The following is a 12,416-nucleotide window of genomic DNA, read 5'->3' as shown; positions in this document are numbered from 1 at the left end:
TGTTGTACAAGAGCCGCTACATGCTTGGCATACAGTTAAATGATACGGAGCTCAGCATTTGGTGAAATTATCCAATTCTCCAAACTGAAAAAATAATCTCCTTTCCCTTCTGGATTGAGATCAGAACCTGTCAAGTCAGCCCCTTTGATCGTCGAGATCTTCAGGGGTGGGGCATTTTCGCCAGAAATTCAAGTTGTCCTGTTCTTCCCGAAAACCATGTAATATCCAGGTTGTTCAGATAACTATGTGCACACCGTGGCGGTCTCTTGATAGGCTTCGAGACACAATGTGCTAAATCAAAAACAATAAACTGCAAAAGTTTGACAGAGAAAGCACGATAAGCAGAGCATAATTCATGGTTCGCTAGTCAATCGACTTGTAGCAAAAGAGAAGGCTAGGAGATAGGAGTATACTCGCATACGTTTATAACTTTTTCAACAGATGGAGCAGCCCTCAAAAAATAGAGGCCAAAGACAGAATGTTGCCAGTTTTTTTATGATCTAAAATCAACCACAAATCTGAAAATTTTAAGCGGAAAAACTTGCAAGTAGTTTCCATTAACAAGGGCATCTGAAAAGTGGATAATAAATAGTCTTGTATCAAATGGTGAGTTTAAGCAATAAAGTGTTCAAGGCATGATGTGTGTCATTTCCTCCTTATGTAAGCTGGTTTTATGTAGACGTTCAAGTCTTCTGTCGAATTACGAGCTCAGGTAATAAAGTGCTTGATACACGATGTGTTCGTTTTACTTGTTGATTTTATTGTGCTGTGTCCGTCGTGTTTGCCAGGATCGAGCGACTTCCTGGTTTAGCAATGAAGGATACAGTAGTCAGGATACGACTTGCTGAAAGTAATGTAAACGACTTGTTGAAAGTACTGTACCTGTTCTTTCTTATCATCTGTATAGTTCTATGTTTTACACTTCACTTAGAACAATTTGTTATAAGTAGCCTGCTATGACCATTTTTCTTGTGTGTTAGAGCAAAGTAGATGTTTAAATGTGGTATATATTATATATATGTCCTAACAGGTAATGTGCGGACAGCGCACTTCCTATCTACTAGTACTTAAAAGCCAAAAAAAAATCAAAAGCCGTAACCACGTACATGCGCACAAGCCAAGAATAAGATCAAGCGGAAACTAAAGGGTAACTCAACAAGAGAATGACAGATGAAAGAGTTGACTCACCTGGACAGATCTGCACACTGCGATCAGCAAGAAGTTTCACCAGTTATCAGCAACGACGTTGCATCTGCCATCCTGTCGCCATCATGGGAAACATCTCTGCTTCTTGCAGGTCGAAGCCTCGGAGCGGCTTACCGACAGAGGAGGATCTAAAACACGTACAAGCCCAAGATTATTGACATGTCCGCCTCATGAGTTTTGTCGGGAAATCCCAGACATGACAGCACAAATCCTGGTTTAGTTTTGTTGGGAAATCCCAGACATGACAACGCAAATCCTGGTTTAGGGGTTAATTGGTTAAGTGGACAACAAATTTTAAGTTGTGAAATGATTTGAGCCAAGAAAATTGGAGTGTAAAAATAGATTAGTGGGTAAAGTGGATGTTTTCCTTTGGAATATACGTTTATATGCATACAAGTACCTTAACTTCAAGTCAAAATAAAGTGGGCAAATGGAACAGCAGCCCATTGCTTGTACAAGAGCAGCTACATGTCTGGCACACTTAAATAATACGAAGCTCCACATTTGGTGAAATTATCCCATGAAGGTATTTTCTCTCCAATTCGCGAAACTTCAAAGTAAATCTTCTTTTCCCTTCATTATCGAGATCACAGCCACTCGAGTCAGCTCCTTTAATCGTCAATATCTTCAGAGCAGGGGCATTTTCAACAACATGCACCAGAAATTCAAGTTGTCCTGTTGTTCCAGAAAATCCTGTAATATGCAGGTTCTTCAGATAACTATGTGGACACCGTGGAAGGCTCTTGATAGGCTCCGAGACACAATGTGCGAATGCCAAAACACTAAACTGCAAAAGTTTGACAAGAGGAAATATGCTCAAGCAGAGGCACAATTCATGGTTCGATAATCAATCAAGTTGTGCAAAGAGAAGGCTACGAGATAGGAGTATACTCACATGCATTTCTAACTTTTCAACAGAAGGAGCAGCCCTCAGAAAAGAGGCCAAAGATAGAATGTTGCCAGCTTCCCTATGACCAATTGACAGCTTCAAATGTAAATATTTCAACTGGGAAAATTTGCATGGATTTTCCATCAACAAAGGCATCTGAAAAATAGGTAGTGAATGGTCAAAAATAAGAGGGGGAGAAATGTGATAAAATATAAGTGTGAAACAACAGACCTTAAGTGTAAAATGAGCATGCAATGTCAGATCTTGAACACTTGGAAGCACTTTGGGAAGCACAGTCAAAGCATGCTCAACAGTTAACAGGGAATAGATATTAAGAAATGTATGCTTCAGTTTGGGAGTATGCCCAAGGTTAATAGGATACAGACGCCCATAGAACAAGAAAGTTTTGAGTTCCACTGCATGGAGTACTATCCTGGTTATCTTGCAGTGTGCAACACGCATGTATCTCAGGTTTGACAACGGACGTGCTACCGTCAGTTCATCATTCAAATGGCATCTAACCATACTGAACCACTCAAGATTGATGCAATTTGACAGCATATCTTGAAGATCATTTCGAGTGATGGGCCAGACATGTAGCTGCTGAATCAAGTGTTCTCAGATTAGGGAAACCGCTGAATTGAGGGGGTAGTTCAAGACACGCGAAGCTAAGTTGAAGATGACGAAGCCGAAATATGCATCCATCGTTTAACAGCTCAACCGGTAATCTGTACTGATCAGTTCGGCCCGGGGAGCTGGCTGGCACTAAATCAAGGGCAAGGCTCTCCGTCCGCGATGAAACAGCAAAAGCAACCCACGTGTTGATATGATCTAGTACCCTGTGGTCAAACCCAAATTTGATCACAAGCTCTTCAACGACCATGCACTGATGCTTCTGCATGACGGCATTAACATTGTCAATGAATTTCTGAGTGTACTGTTCTCCCCCAAACACGCTGTCACTGCACACTGTGAAGCCGTCAAATCTCAGTTTGGGGCAAACTCTCCACACATTGTTCCATTTACTTGACAGAATAACGGTTCTTGCTGTGCGAGATGCGGTAAACGTCTTGCCTTTCCCTGGCCGACGTGTTCCATGTTATATAGATGGGTTGCAAGCCCTCATATGCGTACAAGTAGTTGAGGAGATATACATCTTGGAGGAGAAGAAATACAAGAGATAAAAAGATAAAGATTACATAAGTATCTGGCCTAACTAGTCCTCACGGTTGACTCTCCTCTCCTAGTACGCAACATATATGGCGCAGAATATATTGTGTTTAACACCCTCCCTTAATCACAACTTCATCAAGTTGAGATTATGCTTGAAGTTTTCAAAACTTCTTGTGGGTAGAGCCTTGGTGAAACCATCTGCAACTTGATCTTGAGAGTGGATAAACCGAATGTCCAAAAGTTTATTTGCAACTCTTTCTCGAACAAAATGAAAGTCTATTTCAATGTGTTTAGTTCTGGCATGGAAGACTGGATTTGCTGATAAATAGGTAGCACCTAAATTATCACACCACAAACAAGGAGCCTTAGTACCTTTCATACCTAGTTCCTTTAAAATCGACTGCACCCATATGATCTCTGTTGTTGCATTTGCTAATGCTTTGTATTCTGCCTCAGTACTGGATCTTGAAACTGTGGCTTGCTTCCTGGCACTCCAAGATATCAAGTTTGGTCCAAAGAAAACTGCAAAGCCACCAGTTGAACGTCTGTCATCTAGACATCCAGCCCAATCAGAGTCAGAGAAAGCACTGATAAGTGTAGAAGATGACTTGCTGAAATTAAGGCCAACATTCAATGTATTTTTCACATATCTTACTATACGTTTTGCAACAGTCATATGAACAGTAGTGGGTGCATGGAGAAACTGACACACTTTGTTAACAGCAAAGGAAATGTCTGGTCTAGTCAGTGTTAGGTATTGAAGTGCACCTACTAGACTTCTGTACTTTGTACTATCTTCTGGACTCAAGGTCTCTCCCTCAACAAGAGATAATTTTTCTGTGCTGGATAGAGGAGTAGGTGCAAGCTTACAACTTTGCAATCCAGCCTTTTTTATCAAGTCTGTTGCATATTTTTCCTGAGAGAGGTGAAGACCATCCTTGTGCTGCTTTACCTCAATGCCAAGAAAATAATGCAAATCTCCTAGATCTTTGAGAGCAAATTCTGAACTCAAATCTTTCAATAATGCAGTTATGGCTTCATCAGATGAGCTTGTCACAATTATATCATCAACATATATGAGAACAAATATGGATATGCTTGACTTGTTATAAATAAATAATGAGGTGTCAGACTTTGAGGGAACAAAACCAAGAGCTTGCATCTTCTTACTGAGACGAGAATACCATGCTCTAGGGGCTTGTTTCAGTCCATACAATGCCTTGTCAAGCTTGCACACATGAAGTGGTGCATGTTTGTTTACAAACCCAGGTGGTTGCTTCATGTAAACCTCTTCTTCCAGAACACCATGGAGGAACGCGTTCTGAACATCTAGCTGGCGTAAGCTCCATCCCCTGGACACAGCAATGGACAAAACAAGTCGAATAGTAGCAGCCTTTACAACTGGACTAAACGTGTCCTCATAGTCAATACCATATCTTTGTTTAAAACCCTTTGCAACGAGTCTAGCTTTGTAACGGTCAATAGTTCCATCACCTTTCCTTTTAATCCTAAACACCCACTTGCAGTCAATAAGATTTTTACCTCTTTGTGAAGGAACCAAGTGCCATGTTCTATTTTTCTTAAGTGCTATGATTTCATCATGCATTGCTTTTCTCCAATTTTCATCACCCAAAGCTTCCTCAAGAGTACTGGGTTCTCCTAGTTCACCTGTAGAACAGACCATCCCATATTTTGTAATGTGTTTATAATCAACAGGTTTAATTACCCCTTGTTGTAGTCATGTTCGTCGCGGAGGAGTAGCAGCCGGCACTCCTGCAGAGAGATCCCGCGCAGAGGATCCCGGGTCTAGATCAACCTGATCCTCACCCGATCCCGAGGGAGATCCGCGCGAGCCTCCAGAATCAGCGGCTCCAGGCGATGTCATTACAGGATCTTCTGTAGTCGTGGGTCGTGATGTAGAGGCCGATCTCACCGCAGAAGATCCAGGCCTGGCGGCGTCATTATGGCCCATTGATTGGCCGGGCCCGGGGCTGAGGAGATCTGCCCCCGTATCCATCTGACGAGTAGCGGCGCGACGTGTGTACACACGCAATTGGACCGGGCTCTGGACGGGGCCCGAGCCAGTGCCAGCCCGCCGCTTGTCGGGCGCGGAGTCGTGCGCACGAGGGGGAGCGTACCCGCCCGCCAGATTCTGCCGCGTGTCTGGTGCGGATTCGCCGGCGCGCCCGCCCGCTCCTATTTCGGCTGGCGCGGCAGGATCACTGCCAGGCGCGGATCCCCCCGTTTTGGTCACCGTTTCCTGCATCATCACGAAGCTCATGGAGACCATTAGTAGGGTTAGTCAACATATGATCATCACAGTTTGTAATATCCCCTTGATCATAGCCGGAGAGATGAGGGGGTAAAAGCAAGATTTCCTTGCGAAGTAAGACACCGGCGTTGGGATGAAGAGCTGCAAAGGGAAATTTTGTCTCATCGAAAACAACATCACGTGAGATATATACCCTACCAGTAGAGATGTCAAGGCACTTGACGCCTTTGTGTTGGGCACTGTTGCCAAGAAAGGCACACTATTTGGAACGGAACATGAGCTTGCGTTTATTGTAAGGCCGAAGATTTGGCCAACACGCACACCCAAAAACACGAAGAGATGTGTAATCAGGTTTTATGTGGAGGAGACGTTCCATAGGTGTTTCATTATTTATGACACGGCTAGGAAGCATATTGATGATGTGAACGGCTGTAAGAAAAGCCTCATCCCAAAACTTGAGAGGCATGGAGGCTCATGCGAGGAGGGCAAGACCAACCTCTACAATGTGCCTATGCTTGCGTTCGGCTGACCCGTTTTGTTGGTGAGCGTGTGGACAGGATACTTGGTCAGATATCCCTATGGTTTGGAAGAAGGAATTGAGTTTCTCGTATTCCCCTCCCCAATCAGATTGGACAGCGATGATCTTACTGTCAAACTTTCTTTCAATAAGTGCTTGAAAGTTGTGAAAAGCTTGAAACACATCAGATCTTCTTTTGAGAAGATAAATCCATGAAAACTTGCTAAAATCATCGATGAAACTAACATAGTATGTGTGTCTACCAACAGAGGAGGGGGCAGGTCCCCACACATCAGAAAAGATCAATTGCAAAGGTTTAGTGGAGACACTAGTGGATATGGGATAAGGTAATTGATGACTTTTAGCACACTGACATGAATCACAAATAGTTTCAACATTGCGCTCACCAACAAACAGGAGCTTATTTTTCCTAAGCAATTTTTCAACCAAAGAAAAAGAGGCATGTCCTAAACGATCATGCCATCGTGTGGACGAAAGCTTGATGGCACCACAAGCTTGTTTATTGAATCTTCTAAACTCCGGAATCAACGGGTAGAGCCCTCGAACACATCTACCTCGATAGAGAACTTTCCTCGTGGCCTGATCCTTGATCAAAAAGAAGAAAGGATGAAATTCGAGAAAAACATGATTATCAATAGCAATTCTATGAACGGAGAGAAGATTCTTATGAGCACTAGGAACATGCAGAATTCTTTTGAGATGAATTTTACGATTAGGGGTATTAAAAACTGAGTGACCAATGTGACATATATCCATACCTTCACCACTGGCCGTATGAATTTGATCTTTGCCACGATATTTCTCCTTCATGGTGACCTTCTCGAGTTCATTGGTGATGTGATTGGTGGCTCCACTATCAAAATACCAATTTGTGTCAATTCCATAGGAGCCATCCGCCGCCGCAGCAACTTTTTCTTCATCTTGTGAGGAGTCGCCGTCATCTTCTTCGTAGCGGTACCAACAGTCCTTTGCCGTATGGCCAGGCTTGCCGCAAATTTGGCAGCGAGGCAAGTCTGAACGGGACCGGTTGGCACCACCACTGCCACCACCACGACGCCCTTTGGAGTTGCTGGAGCGCCCGCCTCCGCGTGAGTTGTTGGAGTAGCCACTGCCGCCGGAGCCGAACCTCCCCTTGCCACGGGAAGATGAACGCGAGCGAGAGCCACCGCCACGGCCTCTGGATGCAGAGTTGGCCGACGATTTGAAGCCACCACCGGGACCATGATACTGCGCCATGCGTTGATCAAAGTTACTGAGCATGGCAAAAAGTTCATCGAGGGTTACCGAAGTGGCACGGGCATCTAGTGCGGAGACGAGGGGCTGGTAGTCTTGATCCAGCCCATGGATGATGTAGGAGATCAACTCGTCGTCCTGGATGGGTTTTCTCGCCGCTGCAAGTTCATCGGTGAGACCCCTCATGACGGCGAAGAAGGTGGCCACCGATTGATTGCCCTTCTGCGCATTGATCAGCGTTGTCCGGATGTTGTTGACGCGACTGAGTGATTGTGACGAAAACATGTTCGCCAGTGCCACCCAAAGTGCACGCGCCGTGGTGATCGTGGTCACCGTGATGAGCACTTCCTTGGAGAGGTGTTGGAGGAGATAGCCGAGGACCTGCTGATCCTCTCTCACCCAGAGCGGATGAAGGGGATTCGGTGCAGTGGTCTCCTTGTCGGCGGCGTCCTTGGTGGTGAGGACTTCAGCCGGCTCCGTTGCCGTGCCATCTACATAGTGGAAGAGGCCGGCGCCCCGCAGCTGTGGCGTGATCTGTGTCCGCCACAGGACGTAGTTGCCGCGGGTTAGCTTCTCCGGGGCTCCACCGCCGAGGGTCGACTGGAAGGAGGCGGAGGAGGAAGACATGGCTGCGCACTTGTTGGAGATGGATGAGCTAGGGTTTTTGGTGGAAGAAGAAGGCTCTGTATACCATGTGAGAGATGTGGTAAACGTCTTGCCTTTCCCTGGCCGACGTGTTCCATGTTATATAGATGGGTTGCAAGCCCTCATATGCGTACAAGTAGTTGAGGAGATATACATCTTGGAGGAGAAGAAATACAAGAGATAAAAAGATAAAGATTACATAAGTATCTGGCCTAACTACTCCTCACGGTTGACTCTCCTCTCCTAGTACGCAACATATATGGCGCAGAATATATTGTGTTTAACACTTGCAGCTTCCTTTAGCGGCAATTTTGATAGAACCGTAGACAGCAGATCATCAGGAAGGTCTGCAAACTGAACCTTTGCTCTCGTTTTCTTAATGACTGGTCCGTGGTAGTAACGCCTCATTCTTTTTCTCATGTATGTTAGATCGCTGCCCATTTTGATTCTGCACACAAATGATGCCAGGTTAAGTATGACAGATCGAGGAAACGAGCATGGAAGGCCAGAACACATGTGAACTGCATAACAGAGTGTTGCTGTATTCAATACTATCTCTAGTTTCTACTATCCCTCATAACCAGATAGAACAGTCGGTCCATAAAGTTGTGTTTTTTTAGGGGAAGTTGTAAACTTTTCCTTGACAAATAAACCAGCTCTATTTCTAGCAGAACTATAAAATGGAAGGTCACTTTTGTTAAATTTTACTACATTAAGGACAGTATAACCGAGCCTAAAGCGAGCCTTCTCAGCGATTTGCGTTTCTAGCCGTCTATTCTCCCGATCGGACTATTCCTGGCCGTCAGATTTGATCTGTGCGTCACCTTTGGCGTTTCCTGAGCCTACTGTCCTGGGGACGCTACTCCGAGAGAAAAATCGCTGGTTTCTGGTTGATTGGGCCAAAGAACCGGCCCATCAGGAAACATAGTAGAGCTTTGCGTGGTTCCCGTGGGTAGGTGACGGTTCGTGAGTGGATCCCCCTGGTCAAAGCTCCCCTAAGCGGCCGTATTATCATATCATCCTTTCTCGACTCGGGAGACGAACCTATGGCGTCGCCGCCGCCATCCTCGCTGCTCCCCTCAAGTATTGCCCCGTCGCCTCTTGTCCTCCTCTCTGCTGCAGAGCTTCTCTTCTCTCCTCGGTTCCTCATCTCTATCGATCTGGCGATGCGAAGGGGACTAACCCTGGTTGCGCCGCCGCCATCGGTGAGATCCTGCCTCTCCTTCCGCCGCTGCCTTCACTTCCCGGCCCCAATTCCCATCATGCCCACCTTCACGCGCAACACACCATCCCCCCGATCGCGAGCTATGGTGAAACCTCGATGCATCGCCACTGCTGCTTTCTTCGCCTCCGAGGTCCGTCGTGATGCTCCGATTTGATCGACGGCGCACTCCCTGGAAGTCCGCCAGGCTTTGGGTACAAACGATTTCTTTCTTCTTTGGATGCCCAGTTTTAATTTGGATTTTTTGGGGGCGTTTCTTGGTAGCTGCAGGATGATGAGCGACTATAAAGTCCTAACAAAATGGTAATCGATAGGGCTCAAGAGCTGTTCGTGGAATTTCTGAGGTCTACTAAAAGTAAATCAGTTTTCAATCATGTTTCTTGGGTTTATGATCTGCATTCTTGTTCCATATTTCTGATCTAGGTGTAGTGTAAAGCAACTCTGCCAGAAACTGTGAATCACCATATCATCTTCAACCTAGCTCACCCAGCCCGCGTTTGTTGATTTGCCCGTCAATGAGTTATTTATGTGTTGGTTTTTCCTCAATTTTGATGATTTATGTGTTTGTCCTCCTCGTTATTTATGCAAGCACCTATATTTGATCTGTAGGATACCGAGATGAGAAGGCATGCTAATTTGCATGGCTGCAGAAGAAAGGAGTAACTGTCTAACTGATCATTAAAGTTCAAGATATCATGAGTTCATGACCCAAATAATGGTTGGTGAAACTGCTCGCAACTGAAGGAGGTAAGTAGTCTGTCTAATCAATAATTGTCCCTGTAGTCAATATCTTTTTACCCATTGCTTGAAAGAATGAGGATATGCAGGTATTTTTGGCTGATGAAACACAGTGGCATTCACCAGCTGTTATAAAATGCCCCAACAATTCATATGTAAGAATTGCTCTGGTCATAGATGGTGTGAACATTTGTTAGCTCTAATTTTGCAGGCACAAGTAAGAAATATCTCTGAACTTGTATGTTGTATTTGGTTCTTTTGTAGTTCCTGCTGGTTGGCAATATTCTTCCAGACTGAGTACCTCTGGTCTATCAACATAGCAGATTATGGATCTGTAGCAACTTAGTTACAAGCATATTTACATAGAAGAACTGTATCAAAGGGTTCTGTAGGAATTTCTCCATACTGCATTGTTGTATCATAACTTCGTAAGCAGAGCATGCCCATCTAATAATCTTCATCATGATCTCTCTCCGCCAAAAATAGGGAAGGAGCTAGGAGGCATGAAGAAGTTCCAAGCAGCCTGTCTCTGATCTCTCTTGGACGTTCAACCAGGGTAGCACAAACAAGAGAAGACTATAGACAAGGTCTTTCATTCTTGATCTATGTCTCTCTTATAGAATGAATTCAGTTTAGGCCACTACGGGACCTTTTAGTATAGATTCACTTGTTATTCAAAGATTTGTGCACATGAATTTCCATAATGTTTTGCATTGAATATTTTAGCATGTTTGAAGTATGTGAAAGTAAATAGATATTGTTCTTAAAATGTTCGCACCGGCTAGCTAGGTGGATCATCAGGCCACCCAGTAGCAAGTGAACACATTTTTCTTTAGAAGCATTTTTTCCCAATTGAAGTTTGCTATCTACATTAAAAATAACTTGAAAAATATAAGAGAATAGTCACATCAGATGACCATTGTTTTAGTTTGAATACATGAATTGAATCAGAACTTTAAAACTTTCACTAGAAATTGGAATTCAGTTATTTCACGCCTCCATGTATTTATAGAAATGTGTATCAACCTATTGGGTAAATGGACGGGCGCAGCAACGCACGCCATCATATGGTCTAGTTAACTATGATTTCGGGGATGGGTTTGGGTGTTTGTGGGGGCGAGAGGGTGCAGGGCGGATCTAGATGGCACAGGCACACTAAGACTGAAATTCGTGGGATTCAATGGGGGCTGACAATTAGCGCATCACTGGGTGACAAAAAAACTTACCAATGGCAAAGATTGGGGGCGCTATTGAGACAGCAGCGGCGTGATGGCAGAACGGAACGGCGATGGGCGGCGACGCGGCAGATGAGTTTGGGGGCTGGGGTTGAGGCGTCCGTGGTGGCGCTACGCTAGCCTACGGCATGGAGGCAGCTCTAGGTCACGGAGGGTAGTATTTCAAAGCCTTGTTGGGTCCGATCTCCACTGGAGGTCGGTCAGGACAAGGGACTGCGAGACGAGTCGGAGAAGGGAGGACGAAAGGGTGGACTGCTCCCGTCTTCTTTTCTTTTTTTACTAGAACTAGCAAAAAAGCCCGTGCGTTACAACGAGATATAAATTTTGTAGTACATTAGCTTGTGGTTTACTTGTCAATAATAATGCGATTGTGTCAATAAATGTTCATCTAATTCTGCCCGTGAATTACCTTGTATTTTGATTAGAAGTTTGGTAAGTAAATTAAAATAGATTTGGTTCAGATGGTAAGTAAATTAAGGTGATTGATTATCATATGCATGGAAGGTTGGACGAAGGGGGGGTGGGAAGAAAGGTGAAATGGAAACCTTACGTTCTTTTTAAGTAGTCTCTACTACCTAAAACAATCGTAACGTTCCGTTTCCCCTATTACGTCGATCTCTTCATCCGACCCACCTCGTCCGCCCCCCTCCTGCGTGTCCCTGCTACTGGAAAAAAAAACTGCAGTAATAATTAGAAACCCTAGGCACGCAGCCCCACCACGCCCTCGATCCTTTTATATCACGCGCAAGCGCCTCTCGCCCTCCTTGGCCGCCACATCGCCTCCTCCGGCCGCTCGTCTGCCGTCGCCGCCTTCGATCCCTCCTTGCACCCAGCCAGCGAGCCGCCGACTGCACCGCTCGTCCACATCGGCAGCAAACTCCTTGATCCCGCTGCAGCACTCGCCCCCGTCCCCGTCGGCGTCATGGTCGTCGTCCACATGGACCCCACCTACGTCGCCAGAACTGGTGGGTCCTTCCCGTCACTCGACATCCTTGCGACCAAGGGGATCTGGCGTCTCCTCGCCGGATGCCGCGTGAGTGGCGTGACCTCGTGGGTAGGAAGTTGTACTTCCTCAGCTGCCGGCACAACCACTGCGGGTGTCAACTGCAGGACCACGCGGTTCCTCGTTCCCTGTTTCAGTCCGCCGTAGGGCCTGGTGCGCTTCGGTGATTGCGGCAAGCGAGCGCCGAGAAATGAGAAAGGTCGCTTGGTACGTTAGGCATTGTTTGACTCGGAAGGCGTCAGGCATGGGGCATACTAGCGAC

General features: G+C 45.6%; 2 long non-coding RNA genes across 4 annotated transcripts; one reads left to right on the top strand and one right to left on the bottom strand.

Annotated features, from left to right (window-relative positions):
* Nucleotides 1-1,262: 1,262 nt before the first annotated feature.
* LOC119341894 lies at nt 1,263-2,457 on the bottom strand. Of its 2 annotated transcripts, XR_005165318.1 has the most exons (4): nt 2,327-2,457; nt 2,102-2,251; nt 1,607-1,899; nt 1,263-1,334 (listed from the first exon to the last, which is right to left on the bottom strand). It is a non-coding gene; the product is annotated as an uncharacterized LOC119341894 (long non-coding RNA). The 2 variants fall into 2 exon arrangements; XR_005165317.1 differs by lacking the exons at nt 1,263-1,334; nt 1,607-1,899 and adding an exon at nt 1,940-1,993.
* A 6,520-nt stretch (nt 2,458-8,977) lies between these two features.
* LOC119340883 lies at nt 8,978-10,651 on the top strand. Of its 2 annotated transcripts, none has more exons than XR_005164737.1 (3): nt 8,978-9,372; nt 9,788-9,925; nt 10,006-10,651. It is a non-coding gene; the product is annotated as an uncharacterized LOC119340883 (long non-coding RNA). The 2 variants fall into 2 exon arrangements; XR_005164736.1 differs by having other exon boundaries at nt 9,788-10,071; nt 10,181-10,651.
* Nucleotides 10,652-12,416: the final 1,765 nt, after the last annotated feature.

Source organism: Triticum dicoccoides, chromosome 7B (genome assembly GCF_002162155.2).
Source record: "Triticum dicoccoides isolate Atlit2015 ecotype Zavitan chromosome 7B, WEW_v2.0, whole genome shotgun sequence".
In the NCBI taxonomy this organism is placed as follows: domain Eukaryota; kingdom Viridiplantae; phylum Streptophyta; class Magnoliopsida; order Poales; family Poaceae; genus Triticum; species Triticum dicoccoides.
This window is presented reverse-complemented; position numbering and strand designations above follow the sequence as displayed.